This window comes from Pleurodeles waltl, chromosome 10 (genome assembly GCF_031143425.1).
Source record: "Pleurodeles waltl isolate 20211129_DDA chromosome 10, aPleWal1.hap1.20221129, whole genome shotgun sequence".
Lineage (NCBI taxonomy): Eukaryota > Metazoa > Chordata > Amphibia > Caudata > Salamandridae > Pleurodeles > Pleurodeles waltl.
In genome coordinates, this window is record NC_090449.1 from 377,261,465 (window position 1) to 377,278,590 (window position 17,126).

The window sequence follows — 17,126 nt, forward strand, 5'->3', positions numbered from 1 at the left end:
TTCGCTGGAGGCCCCCCAACGTGTGCTTTCTGTAGTGATTTGTTCCCCTCCCGACGTGGGAGTTTAAGGTGTAATTTCACTTTCTTGCGCCTCTCCTGCCAAGAAAGAAGTGATAGTAGCCTGGGTTTTGCTTTTCCCCCTATTTGCCGAAGGGGGGATTATGTTATCATCCAATTTTAAATCTTTGCTTTGGCCAGTTGTGCTTCTCCCAGGTTGCCTCCCCACTATTGAGGTGGGCAGTCTGTTTGCCCCGGCCATGTCCCCTTTATCTTTTCCTGAGCGCAATGCTTTGGCACTGTCAGTCTTAACTCCAGGGGTCCGAGGCATTTTAGGCGCCATCCTTACTTTCAAAAAGTGGGGGAATGATTTCACCAAGCTGGCTAGTCCTGCTATAGCTACTATCAGATTGTGTGCTGCATCGTATATCACACTTTTAATAATGCCCTTAGTAGTCCAGTGATGGGTACATGAGTGATTAATATTTGCCTCCGTGATCAATACCATTGGGGGGGGCCCAGTTTTGTAGATACAGCTCACCATAAACCCTCTGCTGTCCGAATCTACAAAAGTAAATATCTTGAAGTCTAATAGAGTTTTTTTATATTGAGAAGGGAAGTAAGTCTTAACTAACATGCTTTTCAAGAGTCTCAGTCAATCATTCAGACCACTTCCCCCCCTTTGCTTACTTTAAGTTACTTGAAGTTATTGCTCCTTCTTCTTGCAGAGTCCATAGTTGAAAGCGCAGAGCAGGCAAGAGTAGGAGGCTGCTTCTCTTTTCCTTCTAGATATTTATTTCCTTTCTCCTTAAGCATAGCATTCAGCATGAATCTACAGGGTAAGGTTGACTGGGGGTAGCCGCCAGGCTACTTTCGCCTATCTTCCCCTGTTTTCCAAAAATTCCTGAGGAGAAGCCGGTGCTTCCCCCCTCGTAGCTTTCACTCGGTGCGTTTATTCGTGCCAGAGATCTAGGCCAAAAGCCAGAGAAGCGTTCTCCGGCTCCGGTTATGCCCTTGGGGCCGCCCCCGGCGCGCTCCTCTCAGCAGACCCAGGTCGCGGCATAGCTTGAAGATACGTGGAGAGGAGAGCTTCCCCTCTCGCTGCTCTCCTGCGTCCCTGTCCACGTCCTTGCTCCTCCGTGCTCTCGCGCCCGAAATTGGGGTGGGCGTGGCCGCAAGGCTGCGTCCTCTCTACGCCTCCACCATCTTGCTCCGCACGGGCGTCTGAATTTCTCAGTTTTTTCTAATGCACAGTGAGGATGATCACAGGGCCTGGCCAGCAGCCACCCCTAGCTTATATCCAACTCTGTGCATGCATCCAACCACACCCCACATACAGCCTTCAAGGAAATAGCAATGTAAAGGCACAGAAAAAACTTAGGTGTAGTGCTGCTTCCCTTCCACTCAGTTTCACAGATTTCTCCTTGCTCTCAGCCCCGTGTTGTGCATGCATGCTGCTTGTCCGCCCCTTGCTCTCAAGGCTTTCTCTGTGCTCTTAGCCCCATTTTGTAGAAGCCTGCTCATTGCCTTCTCATTATTGTCAGTGCTTTCTCCTTGCTCTCAGGTCAGTTTTGTACCTGCCTACTACTTCCCTTAATCTTGCTCGCAGGGCTTTCTCCTTGCTCTCAGTCCCGTTTTGTGTCTGCCTGCTGCTTGCCTTTCCTTTCTTCTCACTGCCTCCCTTGTGCTCTCAGCCTCATTTTGTGCTCCATGTTGCTTGCCTTTCACTCATTATCACTGCTTTCCCCTTGTTTCCCCAACTTGATTGCATGTCTGCTACTTGACTTTCCCCCCTTCTCACTGCTTTTCCTTCCTATCAGCCCAAATTTGTGCTGCCTGCTGCTTGCCCTCCCCTCCTTCTCACTGCTTTCTCCTTGCTCTCAGCCACATTTTGGGCATGCATGCAGATAGTCTTTCCCTCCTTCTCACTATTTTTTTCCTTGTTCTCAGCCCTGTTTTGTGCATGCCTACCGCTTGCCTTTCCCTTCTTCTCACTGCTTTTTATGTGCCCTCAGCCCCACTTTGTGTGTGTGTGCTGCTTGCCTTTTCCTCCTTCTCACTCCTTTCTCTGTGCTCTCAGCCCTGTTTTGTGCATGCTTGTCCTTCCCTCATTCTCATTGCTTTCTCATTGCTCTTAGCCCAATTTTGTGAGTTCATGCTCATTGCCTTTTCCTCATTGTCACTGCTTTCTCTTTGCTTTCAGTCCTGTTTTGTACATGCCAGCTGTTTGATTTTCCTTCTTTCTCACTCTTTCTCCTTGCTTTCAGCCCCATTTTGTGTGTGCCTACTCCTTGACTTTCCCTCCTTCTCACTGCTTTCTCTGTGCTTTCAGTCCCATTTTGTGCATGCCTGCTGCTTGCCCTGCCCTCCTTCTCACTGCTTTCTTTTTGCTCTCAGCACTGTTTTGTGCATGGCAGCTGCTTGCCTTTCCCTCATTCTCATTGCTTTCTCCTTGCTCTTAGCCCCATTTTGTGCATGCCTGCTGCTTGCCTTTCCCTCCTTCTCACTGCTTCCCCTTGCTCTTAGCCCCATTTTGTGCATGCCTGTTTTTTGCCTTTCCCTCCTTTCTACTGGTATCTTCATGCTCTCAGCCCCGTTTTGTGTGTTCCTATTGTTTGCTTTTCCCTCCTTCTCACTACTTTCTCTGAGCTCTTAGCCATGTTTTGCCTGTGCTTGCTGCTTGTCTCTCTCTCCCCTTCTCACTGCTTTCTCCATTTTTTCATGCCAGTTTTGCACATTCTTGCTGTTTGAATTTCTCTCCTTCTCGCTTCTTTCCCCATGCTCTTAGCCCCCTTTTGCGTGTGCCTGCTGCTTGACTTTCGCCCTTTGTACTGCTTTCTCTGTGCTCTCAGGCTTGTTTCACTTGTGCTGATCCACTTCCCCTCCTCGTTGACTTTTCCATGCTTTCAGCCCCGTTTTGTGCATGCCTGCTTCTTGCCTTTCCCTCCTTCTCACTCCTTTCTCCCTGATCTCAGCCCCATTGTGTGTGTGCCTTCTGCTTGCCTTTCCCTCCTTCTCACTATTCCTTGATCTCAGCACTGTTTTGTGTGTGTCTGAACCTTGACTTTCCCTCCTTCTCACTGCTTACTTCTTGCTCTCAGCCACATTTTGTGGTGCACGTTGCTTTTTTTTCTCTCATTCTCACTGCTTTCTCCTTGTCCCCACAGTTTCTTGCATACCTGCTACTTGACATTCCCTTCTTCTCACTGCTTTTGTCTGGCTCTCAGCGCCATTTTGTGCATGCCTACTTCTTGTCTTTCCCTCATTCTCGCTTCTTTCTCCTTTCTCTCTGACCCATTTTGTGAGTGCATGTTCCTTACCTTTCCCTCTTTGTCACTGCTTTATCCTTGCTCTCAGCCCGTTTTGTGCATGCCAGCTGATTGCCTTTTCCTCCTGCCCATTCCTTTCTCCTTGCTCTCAGCCAAGTTTTATGAATGTTTGCTCCTTGACTTTCCCTTCTTCTGACTGCTTTCTACATGCACTCAGTCCCATTTTGTGCATGCTGCTGCTTGCCTTTCCTTCATTCTCACTGTTTTATCCTTGCCTTCAGCCCTGTTTTGTGCATATCTGCTGCTTGCCTTTCCCTCGTTCTCGCAGTTTTCTCCTTGGTCTCAGACCCATTTTATGAGTGCATGCTCCTTTTTTTACTTGTCACTGCTTTCTCCTTGCTCTCAGCCCCATTTTGTGCTTGCCTCCTGCTTGATTTTCCCTCTTTTCACACCTTTCTCCTTGCTCTCACCCCTGTTTTGTGTGTCCCTGCTCGTACTTTTCCTCCTTCACACTGCTTTCTCTGTGCTATCAGCCCTGGTTTGTGCGTGCCTGTTGCTTACCTTTCCTCTTTCTCACTGCTTTCTCCTTTCTCTTAGCCCTGTTTTGTGCATGCCTGCTGCTTGCTTTTCCCTCGTCCCCGCTGCTTTCTCCATTCCTTCAGCCCTGTTATGTGTGTGCTGCTGACTGCCTGAAGGCAAGTCCCAAAATGGCTGCCAACACTTCCTGGTTGAAGTGTTGGCAGCTGTTGGAAATTGCCCTTTCTTCAGGGTTATCCCCAAACCTTTTGCCTTTCTCTTCTTATTTTCCCTTTTTTTCTGACCCTCTTCTTGTTGGCTTCCAGAATCTGGGCATTGCACCACTGCTCATCAATGCTAATTTGCATGTTCTCTCTCCCCTAAAACTTGATATATTTGACTTACACTTGTTTGGCTTATTTAATTTGCATGAAAGTTGCTTGAAAAGTGGTATCCTGTATACCCAGGGCCTGTAAACTAAGTGCTACTGGTGGACTTAAAAAGCAGATTGTTCCACCCACAGAAGTAGCCTTTCAAACTTGTCTCAGATATACCACTGTGGTGCCTGCATGCCCAGTATACTGCCACATTGACTTAGCAAGTCAAACTATTTGCCAAGGCCTAAACTCCCTTTTTAATACAACTATGTCACTCCCCAGGTATACGCTAGACAGCCCTATGGGCAGGGTGCTTTGTATGTAAAAGGTAAGGAATATACTTTTAGGTTTCACATCTCCTAGCTGTGATAAACAACCTATTTCATTTTTTACTACTGTGAGTGCTGCTCCTATCATAGGTTTGCATTGAAAGTTCCCTGATATATTTTTTTAAGTGGTCATTTCTGTTCTGTATGGAATAGCGTGAGCATGTTTGGTATGTTTGTAATCGTAGTGAGGAATCCTGCTTGTTGGTGTAGTTGGATTTTACAGTACTATTTTAGAAATGCCACTTTCTTGAAAGGTGGTCTTCCGCTGTGCGTATAACTCTAGCGTTTTGCAGCCTGACTCCAACTCATGTCTAGGGTAGAGTGACAACTACACTTTGTGCATACTCTCCACACAACCATCAATCAGGGAGGGCTAGTTGTAACAGGGTTACATCTGCATTCAACTATGTACTGATGGTCTTCCTGTGCTGGGAAAGGCAGAGGGTGTTCACACTTTACACTAGCACAGGTTGTACCCTGCCCTCACAGAGTGCTCATTTACCCCCTTCTGATGCCTGGAGTCAGAGTAGGGCAGAGGGGAAATTCCTAGAAATGGACAGACCTTGCTGGAAACTTCTCCTTCTAGAAGCAGAGCACCAGGGTTTAAGAGCAGGGACTCTGACCCCATGACTTTTGGAAATGGGACTGAACCTCCGCCAGAAGTACTGCTGGACTGCACAAAGTACTCATCTGAAATGCTCTTCTGTGATTGCCCTGCTATCTACTGCTGTTAGGTGGCAGAAAGGACTCCTTGCAGGGGAAGTTCCTCCACTAGGGCACTAGGCCTGCGGGAGCTCAGCAGCTGCATCAAACAACATAAATTAAATTGAATGATAATGGTCATTACCATTTCTGTAAAGGGAAGTGCACTTGTATGAGGACAGGGCGGAGCCATTCTGACTTACATAAAGTTGCCTAAAGTGCAAAGTGTGCATGTTGGATTGGCCGGCTGTCTTGTGACGGCCAAACCGACATGCCCACTTCAGAGGTAGTACTATGTAAGCTGCATAACAGCCGAGCGAACTGCAATCACATGCTCCTAGTCTCAGAAGGAGCGTTGCCATAGTCTGCTATGACCAATCATGTTGCTATTCTCATGCTGAAACTGACATGAGAGTAACTCCATGATTGATTAGGTTTGTGAAGTTCTGAGTCACTTTCCTCCATGGTTTCTGGAAGCAGTTAACAGTGCCTTCTAAGAAGACGGTCCCGGAAACCGATGTTGGTAAGTACTTTTCTTACCTCGTAGAGTCTGTAACTATTTACTGCATGAGAGCTCGCTTTCCTTAAGTTTGTTACTTTATAAGCTTGTTATAGGCGTGTTACCTAAGCTGGTGCTACATGGCTTCCGCAGTATTCCGCGCAGGCCTTTGTGGTATGCAGCACTCCTTGTTTGTATGTTTACTCGTTTTCTGAGCAGCACAAATGAAACTAGTACCATGTCTAGAATTATGCATAATTTATATGCCTGGCATTTAGGAAGACAACCTATTCTGTCTATGTGACTCGGTAAACGCTTGTAGCTTCGGAATTAAGATCTAGTTTCCATCTTCCTGTAGTGGGGCTGAGATGCGTGTCACCTGCCTGTCACTGTTGCTGCCTGTACTAAAATCAAGTCAGCTAAATGAGGCCTGCCCGCTGATTTCTGGTCAAGCTGAAATCGTCATTGGGTCGAGGTGCATGTTTGCTGCCTGTGCAAATGCTGCTGTGCGCTAGCTGCCTCAGCGTGAATGATTCAAATAAATAATGTAAATGGAAAAAAATGGGTTTCAAATGTTGCGGAAAGAGGGGATTTTAGAGGGAATGAGAAGAGGCTAAAAAATTAATGTGAAGGTGGTAGGGGACATGTTTAATTGCTTGATACTTTATGCCGCATAGATCTTGGCATCGGTATTAGTAGGTTACCAAAACATGTTTGGAGGACTGAGGTGGGAGTTAAGTGTCCATACTTGCTGAAAAAAATAGTTAAGGTGATGGTGTCATAAAAAGCAACAGGACCTTTGTCAGCTTAAAGTGTATTGTTTATCGTAGTGTAGTCCACACGCAAAAAGCACGGGATACCACCCACACAATACAAACTGTTTTCTTTAATGAGTAATGCACTTTGCCACATTTGTTTCTAAGCAGTTCCAGGTTCTAGGGCGCAAATCGCCACAGACTTAAATAGAACAGGTCTGCACAGTAAACTAGGCCAAGACACGCTGTTGCCAAAATACACACAACCATCAATCCCTGTTTTTGCTGTTTTTTTTTTCAATATATTCGCACGCGTGCCAGCACTAAGGCCCATATTTATACTTTTTTAGCGCTTTATTTGCGTAATTTTTTAACGCAAAGGCGGCGCAAGATTGTAAAATTCAATTGTATTATGCACGTTTGCGCTGCTTTTGCATAAAAAAGCAGCGCAAATGTGGTGCTAAAAAGTATAAATATGGGCCCAAGTGTTTCTCGTCTTGTACAAACACACCTTTTTCTTGTTACACCATACGAGAAAAGTAATTCACGCAACACCCTACTTTTATACTTCACCACCACCTGTGTATGGAAGCTCCCATGAAACATACTGTTCAGGGACACCAGTCCCTTCCTCGCTCTCGAGCAGACAAGAAAAGTCTCACTCAACAGCAGTATCTCGCAGATGGAAACAAAGTTTCGATCTGGTCAGCTTCAACGCTTTCACAGGCATTTATGCACTTTCACCCAAGTGACTTGTGACTTGTGACTTCTCTACTAAAATGTCTACTTCTTAGTGGATGTTAGGTTGTGGCCTCTATTGAAGATATGAAGGTGGAACCTCGCTGCGAAAGCGACCATAATCCCTTGCTTCTTACCCTATGTGGAGATGTATTCAGGAGATCATCACACACTCAATGTACAGTGGTTCCTACTCCATTGCGAGAGTTTGTTGGCCGAAGGTATTGTCCAACCCCTATTTAATAACTGGGATTTATAAAGCTTTTATCAATGTGATGGTATATTATGAAGAATACGGAGATAGCAACATTCCCATCCTTAGCATTCACAAATCATTGTTGAAGAAACAGCAGAGTTTCTTCTATAAAAATATCTCTTCTAAATCTTTAGCTCCTAATATAATGGTTACCAATGTATGGTTCAATAAGGATTGTGCTAAGGCAAAGTTGGCACTAAAAACTGCAGTCATAAAAGGCTCCCTGGTGGAGATTCGATCAACTAGATGTACATACAAAAAGGCTACAATCCACGCCAAAAAGGAATGGGAAGATTCTGTCTGGCAGGATCTGCTTGTTGCAATTAAATTAAACAAGAACACGTTATTTTGGGAGTTACTAACCAAAAGACAAGGAGGGAATAAGTGCAGCATTAGGAATCATATACAACCAGAGACTTGGGTAACTCACTTTTTCCAACTTTATGCTGCTCCCCCGGATCCATCTAACAGCAGTTTTTGTGACTCAGTCCCCTCATTACCACTTACTTCCAGAGACAGCCTTGACCTACCCGGCCAGGATACTTATACTCCAGTAGACTGCATTTTTTTCTCTTTTGAGGAAACATTAGATGCAATTAATTCTTTAAAATCAGGCAAGGCGCCTGGACCAGACAAAATACCTGACGATTTATATAAATCAGAACCAATTATTTGGCCCTGGTATATAAATATGCACTCAAATAAGATTGCCAATGGTGGTGCTATCCCGAACACCTGGAATGGTGCTGAAATAATTCCAATTTATAAAAAAGGAAATGCTTACTTGCCTATTAACTATAGACCCATTAGTCTTGTTGATAATCTCCAGAAATTTTTAGCAAAACAGCTTTTGGAGAGACTCACGAATTGGGCACAAGATCATCACCTTTTTTTCTCTGTTGCAGGTGGGGTTCCGCCCCAAAACCACCATAGAAAAGGTATTTAGGTTGGTGCTTCTATATTAGAAGTATGAAGTTCTTGCCAAGCAAACTTTATATGTTGTTTTCATGGACCTACGATCAGCTTTTGATCTGGTCCTGAGAGAGAAGCTATGGGAAGTACTACTTAGGCTAAAAGTTCCATTTAACATAGTTGATCTTCTACGGCGATTACATGAGAACACTTATGCACAGGTGAGGTGGGGAGACCAAGGGGAGTTGACAGAAAAAATTCCCTTTCAGAGGGCCTGTGTCAGGGTTGTGTTATGGCCCCGTTTTTATTTACTTTATTTATCAATGAGGTGGTACCAATATTGCTCTCTTGTCAGAATGAAACCCCTATATTGAATGCTCAAAAGATTCCTATTTTACTCTTTTCTGATGATTCATTCCTAAGCTCTAAGACTCAAATGGGTCTTCAAATTCTTGTTGATAAGTTTAAATCTTTTTGTTTGGATTATGGTTTGGAGTTGAATGCTAACAAAACTAAGTAAATGGTGCTTGGCCCGGGTTCCCGTGGGAGATGCATAATTGACTTGGATAGGTCTTTATTGGCTCGGGTTCACTCAATAGATTACTTAGGTGTGAGGATGTCAAGTAATTTGCATTGGGAGGACCAGATCAGCAAGAGTGTAGGGCTTCTTCAGCATAGAGCAGCCGCTATCTTGCATTTTTATAAAAGTTCGGTCTCGAAAGCTGTTTCTCTTGCCATTAAAATCTATTTGGCCAAGGTGCAGGGAGCGGCTGCCTATGATACTGAAATATGGAGTTTTTTGATTGGTTGATCAGTGGGAGAAAATAATTTTCCCAGGGCTGTAACTGCTTGACCGCATAGTGCCCCTTTAATACCACTGTTTTTGGATCTTGGGTTCAAACGTATAAAGGATGTGATAATTTTAAGACCTCTATTCTACTGGATAAGGATTTGAACTGTTCCCAAACTTGCTATATACAGGGATTCCTTCTGCGTTCTTTTAAAGAGACCAAATGTGACTTCCATCCCATGGGTCAAACATGTGTCTAAATGGTTTCATATACTGGGTTTGACTCGTTTTTGGGAAAAGCCCCAAAAACTCACAGTTCTGTTTTGAAATCAACGTATTGGTCCTATGTAAGAACAGAGTTAATCCGTAGTAACTCCAATGGACGTCTCACTAACTCTTTTATGGATTTCAAGTGGGTTCCCCAGTTTGAACCATATTTTTATTTTATATCTGATCTTCGGGGGAAGGGGTTGTATGCATGTTTTCGGTTTGGGAATCTTCCATTGTTATCATTTTCAAGCTGTTGGGTGTCTACTCCATTATCCGATTTATGGTAACTCAGAAACGGTGGAGCATTTTATGTTTTTCTGCCCTGCTTATTCTATTACATGCTCAAAGTGGATTCGTACTATCTGTTGAGCCTTGGGCCTGAATCAGTGTTGTATAGCAATGAGGATTTTAAGGAGCGATACTTCTAAGCCCTTGATTGAGGCAGTTAGCAAGTTCCTTGTGGCTGCATGGCACATACGAAGTCGTTTTTATGAATTATTTTTAGCATACAGTATCTTTTAAAAAATGTTATGCTTGTGATTATATTTTAGAAGATGGTTATATAATGTTATATTTTTGATATATTTCCTTGGCCTTTTTATTGTATTTTGACTGTATATGATGATGCTTTGATGGTTATGTTGACCGAATAAAGCTTGTGTTGATGATGATGATGATCAGCTTATTGTCCAAAATGTTCAAGTCCCACACATGTTTCCAAGGAACCGCATTATGTATGCCAGTGTTGTGTCATGAGTGGTTGCAGCCACTAAAATGGTGGCTGCAGCACCAACTGGTTGGAGAAGGGCACTATCACTTGTAACTATTTGGTGCATGAGAGCTTGTTTTCCTTAAATTCATTATATAAGAAAAATCAAGAGTCCCCCACCCACATTGGGTCTATTGGCATGTATGACTTAGCCCTGAGCCCCCAGACCTGCTGCTGCTGATTCGCCCAACCTCTTTCAAATGTCACTGGCCTACCTTGTGTTCCCTCCTGTGTTCTACCAGGGGCTAGAGTGAGATTACTGGTGTTCAATTGCTGCCCCTGGCCCTACAAATAAAGTGCCTGGGGAGAGCTATATTTTGTAATTGTGCCTGAAATCAGTGCATGGAGAGCACTTCATCTGGTTATTATCTTTTCGGAACCACACTAGTGCCTTGTCAGCTCTTTATACATTCACTCCCTTGGTTTTCAAAACTAGGCGCATGGTGGGAGTTTTTATCCCTACCCCAGTGCATTCTACCTTAGGAATTCCCCAGATAGTGCAAGGAAGCCCTCCTAAATCTCCACGGAGTGGTGAGTATTGTCCCCTGGTGTGCCCCCCACTTTTTCTAATTGGAGGACCACAAAGTGCAAACTGCCTGCAGCTGGTGCTGCAGCCTCCATTTCATTAGTAGTAGCTTCACTGCTCTAAAAAAAAGCATCCCAGTGGGGCCCACTCAGCAGTGGCTGCGTCTGGGGCTCAGTTTAGGACACACTCCTGTGGTAGCAGCCTCCCCCTTTCCAAGCCGAAGGTCCGAGGGTAGATCACCAAACAAGCACCGCCATCCTGGGCCAGGCACCAAAAGGAAGTACGACCATCCTGTACTCCCTCATGGGCTGCACAGGTCTGTGTAGCTGCTCCAGCTGAGGGTTGGCAATGTTGCATGTGAGTGCCGGGAGCAGGAGGTTGGGCTGCCAAGGTCCTTGTGTGGCCTCCTAGTGCTCCTTGCCTAGTGGGCCCATGTGGGGTTGCGGAATGTGGACGCCGAAGCTCGAGACCTGTGGGCTCCCAAATTGTGCACTGGGGGGACATGAAGAAGGAGACTCCACTACACATATCACTGCTAGAGACTGGCAGAAACCATGAGATACCACAGTCCAGCTCCACAGTCCAGCTAGTATCCATACAAGAGGCCCTGACCCCTAGAGGGTACCCCTGATCACTATACATAGTTTAGGAAGAGCACAATAGCGCTAGGGACTCAGATTTCATGATAATATTTGGGGATATGGAACACTCACGTTGATTTATGTAGTGACCAATCCACTCAAATCTCTTTTAGAGGAGCTTTGGGGTCTCTTGAGTGTTACTGCTGCATCTCCTGGCCTGGTATAATAACTGCTTCAGTACGGGCGTTGGCCCCTGGCCGACGCCTGTACTAACTCCCTGGTGTGGGTCACGATCAGTGGCCGACATCAGGAAGGGGATTAAAAAAAACTTCAGATGCATCAAATCCAATGAAATTGTATTTAATAAAAAAAAAACGTGAGACACAGAAGATCTTCTGTGTCTCCTCCTGCCCCCACACCCGCCCCTTTGTGACATCTGCTCGCCGTGAGGCACGCTGATGTCACTATCTGTTTTCCCCACCGGAGCAGTTAGGCCTTGTTTGAATGGGGAGATCCTCCCCTTTCAAACAAGGCCTTCCTGAATGGGTTTCCTGGCCCTCGATCGCAGTACAGCACAGGAAACCCCCACTAGACACAAGGGATTTCACATGTGGGAGGTCGGCCCCCTCAAAAAATGGGCCGCCCCCCCAGTGGGCAATTTAAAAAAAAAAGGTAGGTTTACCTCTTGAGGGGGCGTGCCCGATCGCACACCAGGGGTGTAAATTTGTCTTTAAAACAAAATGAAATTGACAGGGGGTCGCCCCTGAGCAGGGCAACACCCTGTGGGGGGCAATAACTTTTTTAACAGCTGTATTGTTTACCTGGGGCCACTATGGCCCCCTAGGAAACCATAGAGCTGTTAAAAAAAAATATAGATCTATAAAAACATATACAGCTCTATATGTAGTTATATCTATGTAGATATATCTATCTATATATAAATAAATATATCTATCTATATAGCTAGATATATCTATATATAGATGTGTCTATGTATATATATATCTACTTTTGTCAACGCGTGTGTGGTTTACCTGGCTGCTGCGATCAGCTCCCAGGAAAACCACACCCACATATGAAAGTGATCTCTTTACACATGTATATATATATATATATATACATATATATATATATATATAAATATACATATATGTATATTCACCACCAGTTATCTTGCAGTTGCAGTTTCCATCTTGAAAGCAATGCACATACTTTAACTGACACAAATCAACTGTAGCTTTTAGGCAGCAATAAAAAGGTCAAGTAACTCTTGTGATTATGTTTCTGCTAGAAAAGGATCTGATTTTTGTATAGTGGAAGTTTTGATGCCATAAAGTAGAGCAGAAGATTTATATGCCTACTGCAAGGATCAAAACTGTATTATATGTGAATAGTTGAGTGGATTAGTAAAGCCAGCCGTTTCCTACGCTATAATACAAATGAAATGTATATGCTACGTGGGCTATGGAGAGATGACATGCACTTTTGCAGGGTGGTAGTGAGGGAATCAGAGGAGGATGTCATGGGAGTGGGAGAACCAATAATGATTGTTGGACTGGGTGCTAGAGGTTCTAAAGACTGCGATGATTGGAATGTGACAAGGTGAAGTAATAGTGTGTCTTTTTAGTTTTTTTGAGTGTCTTGGGAGAACATGCTGATTGAGGGAAAGGTAAGGTGACCTCTATTGTTGCAGGTATCACACACAAACCAGCAATTTTGTGACTGTCTACGTAGGCTAGTGTTTTAGAGCTACAGTTCAGTCAGTAGCAGAGATGGCATCTTGTTGGATGACTGCTGCTCAAGCCCTAAATCAGGTTAAAGAGGACAGCTCTGACGTAAGATCAGAGACTGAGACAGCATCTGAGGGATAGGACAATGGAGCAGACCCTGGGAGTGATTTTTCAGTCGGAGGAGTCCCATTCAATGGCTCCTCTTCAGTGATTATGAGGGAAGTGATGAAGACAGTCCTGCTGTCCCTTCGCAAGTACAGTTTGTGCAGCGGGACAATAGTGGGTTAGCCCAACCCAGAGAGCAGGTGCATGCGGAGACAAGCACAGAGAGAGTGCTCTCTTGGGAGGTCCCCAATTTAGTTCAGCCCTGAATTCCACCGGCCAAATCGTATTGTGGAGACATCAAAATTATCTATCAAAAAACAACCTGGTTTTGTAAGGCAGGCACCTGAGTTTTTTTTGGCCAAATATTGAGGATTGCAAAGGATTCTGGGTAACAGAACCTGGTGAGAGCCCCACAAGTCACCCCATCCGGGATTCCCCTAGAGTTTTAGTTTAAAAAAATTCACAGGTTTGGTAGGTTTCCCTAGGTGCCGGCTGAGCTATAGGCCAAAGACCACAGCTAGGCACTTTCCAAAAAACTGTGTAATTGTCCCTTGTATTTCTCTTCATTTTTCCCTTCCAAATGTAAGACAGTGTCTAAAAAAGAAGTCTATTTGAGAAATGCCCTGGTTTGGAAATACAAAGTTTGAAAGGTTTCCTTGATACCTATTTCTCATTCTTTATATTTCACCAAATGAATTGCTGTATCCCTGGTATACAATGAAAACCCATTGAAAGGTGCAGCTCATTTATTGGCTCTTGGTACCTAGGGTTCTTGATGAAGCACTACAAGCCCTATATATCCCTGCAACCAGAAAAGTCCAGGAGATGTAACGGTATATAGTTTTTAAAAATCTTCCATAGTTGGAAAAAGTTCTAGAAGAAAACGTGGCCAGAAATAGCTCATTTTTCACCTCAATTTCAATGTATTTTTCTTTTAGCTGTTACTTTCTGTAGGAAAACCTTGAAGGATCTACACAAATGATCCCTTGCTAAATTTGAAATGTTGTCTACATTTCAGAAATGTTTAGCTGTCTGGGATCCAGCATTGGTTTCACACCCATTTCTGTCACTAACTGGAAGGAGGCCGAAAGCACAAAAAATAGTAAAAATGGGGTATGTCCCACTAAAATGCCACAATTGTGTTGAAGAATGTGGTTTTGTGATTCAAGTCGGCCTTTTCCTGAAAGCAGGGAAGATGGTGATTTTAGCACCACAAACCCTTTGTTGATGCCATTTTCAGGGAAGAAACCACATGCTTTCTTCCGCAGCCCTTTCTTTCAATTTGTCTGAAAAAAAAAATAATTGTATCTGTATTTTGGCTAATTTCTTGGCCGCCTTCAGGGGAACCCAGAAACTCTGGGTGCCTTTATAATCTCTAGGATTCTGGAATAAAAGGCGCAAATTTGGAGTGGATACCTTGTAAGGACAAAAAGTTATGAAGGACTAGACGTGAACTACTCCAAATAGCCAAAAAGGGCTCAGCACTGGAGGGGGAGGGTAAGGCCCAGCAGCTAAAGGGATAATGCCTGTTGTGATTGATGATTAACTTGTCTGGATAACAAGTTCTGTGTGGCAGGCACAGCATTCATGATACATGGTGATTTATGTATTCTTTGCTATAACCCAACTGTTGTGTCTCATGCCCTGATGATGTGATGTATGACATTTTTGTACATAGCCAAGGTAATGAATACAGACTCAGGATTTGCATTGTGCGCACAGTACTTATGGATAATGTTGTTTTATGCCTTGCATTGTCAAGTCAATGAGAAATATATAGTTTGACTGTGTAATATTGTAGGAGGCTGGCCTGGTTTGTAGTGGGTACATAAGGTACTTACATCTTATACCAGGTCCAATTATCCCTTATTAGTGAAATGTAGGCAGTGTTCTAGCAGCTTAGGCTATCTAGAGGTAGCTGTAGCAGAGCAGCTTAGGCTGAACTAGGAGACCTGCAAAGCTCCTGCAATACCACTATAGTTACACAGTACTTATACACAATAAAAGACAAAACTCAGTGTTACCAAAAATAAAGCCACTTTATTAAAGTGACACAAGGCCAAAAATATCCGAGAAACACTACTCATTCTGGTGGTAAGTATTATACACAATATACACTAGAGACCAAACTCAGGTTAGTAAATAGTCATAGAATAGTGCAAACAGTAGAAAATACAATAGAATGAAATAGGCCTAGGGGCAATACAACCCATATACTGTGAAAGTGGAATGCGAGTCACGAATTGCCCCCTAGGAAAGTGTAGTGTGTAGAGGGGTGCTGAGAGTGTAAGAAAACAGCAGAGGTAAGCAAAATACCCCACCCCAGAGCCAAGGAAAGTCGGAGTAAAGTACTGCAAGTTTCCTCAGGGCACACTACAAGCCATGATAAGAGTTATTGCAAGAACCAAGCAAGACTGTAAGCAACGCATGGTGGATTCCTGGACTTGAAGACCTGCTAAGGGATGAGATCAAGTCCAGAAGTCGCCGAAGATTCCAAAAAGGGCAGGAGCCCCTGCCAACCTAGAAGTTGGTGCAAAAGAGGATTCTCCAGTTAAAAGAAGTCTGCAGAAGAGCACCAAAAAAGATGCTGAGGGTTCCTGCGTAGAGCAGGAGATGTCCCACGTCGAGATGTTGGATGCAGGCTGATTGCATCGCTGGATTAGTCCAACAAGTCTTGGTGCAGGCAAGGTCACGGTTTGTGTCAAAAAGCGCTGCCTGGACCAAGGAGGGACCTGGGGCCTTCAACTCGGACTGAGGAGGCGGAAGGGGCTCCCACCATGGAAGAGAGCCCACAGATGACCAGGCACCTCCACAGGAGTCCCAGGACATGAGGACAAAGAAGATGCATAATGCGGTTGATGCAGCACAACAAAAGAAGGTACCACGCCGCTGGAGAATAACTCAACGAGTTGTGCATCGCAGGAAGGAGTGCTGGGGACCTGGGCTACACTGTGCATGAAGGATTCTTGAAAGAAGTGCACAGAAGCCCAAGGAGCTAGAAATGACACAGTGAACAGGGGTACTGTCACAAACCGGGAAGGCAAGCTCTTACTTCCTCCAAATTTGGACAGCTGGACCTTAGGACAGTCTGCATCGTGTTAGTCCACCACCTGTGTTCCAGGGTGCATGCTCGTCAGCAGGAGAGGAGTCCCATAGAACCAGTCGTCATCATAGAAGGTGCCTGCAGGAGCAGGGAAGTGACTCCTTCACTCCACAGGAGAAATATCTTTGGTTCTTCTGGTGCAGGGTAAAGACAGGGAGTCCCCAGAGCATACACACCTTGGAAACTGTTGCAAATGCTGGCTGGAGCTGAAGTTGCATATCACAGGAGTCATCTTGGATACTTTGTTGCAGTTACAGCAGTTCCTGGAGCAATCTGCTGTTGATCTGATGGTCAGAAGATGAAGCAGAGGATGCAGAGGATTCCTGGAGGAGTCTGGCAAGCTGAATCTGAAGAGACACCTACAGGAGAGACCCTAAATATCCCTGAGAGAGGGATTGGCTACTTACCCAGGTATGCACCTATCAGGAGGGGTCTCTGATATCACCTGCTGGAACCGGACACTCAGAGATCTCCAGAGTGTCCCCACACCTTGAAAAGCAAGATGGCTGACGCCAGGAGCACACTGCAGGAGCTCTGGGCACCACCCCTGGGGTGGTCATGGACAGGGGAGTGGTTACTCCCCTTTCTTTTGTCCAGTTTCACTCCAGAGCAGGGACTGGGGGGTCCCTGAACGGGTGTAGACTGACTTATCCAAGGAGGGCACCATCTGTGCCCTTCAAAGCATTTCCAAAGGCTTGGGAGGCTACCCCTCCCAAGCCTGTAACACCTATTTCCAAAGGGAGAGGGTGTAACACCCTCCTTCCAAAGGAAATGTATTGTTCTGCCTTCCTGGGACTGAGCTGCTCAGACCACAGGAGGGCAGAAACCTGTCTGTGAGGTGGCAGCAGCTGTAGCTGCAGTGCAAGCCTCAGAGAGCTGGTTTGGCAGTACTAGGGCTCCATG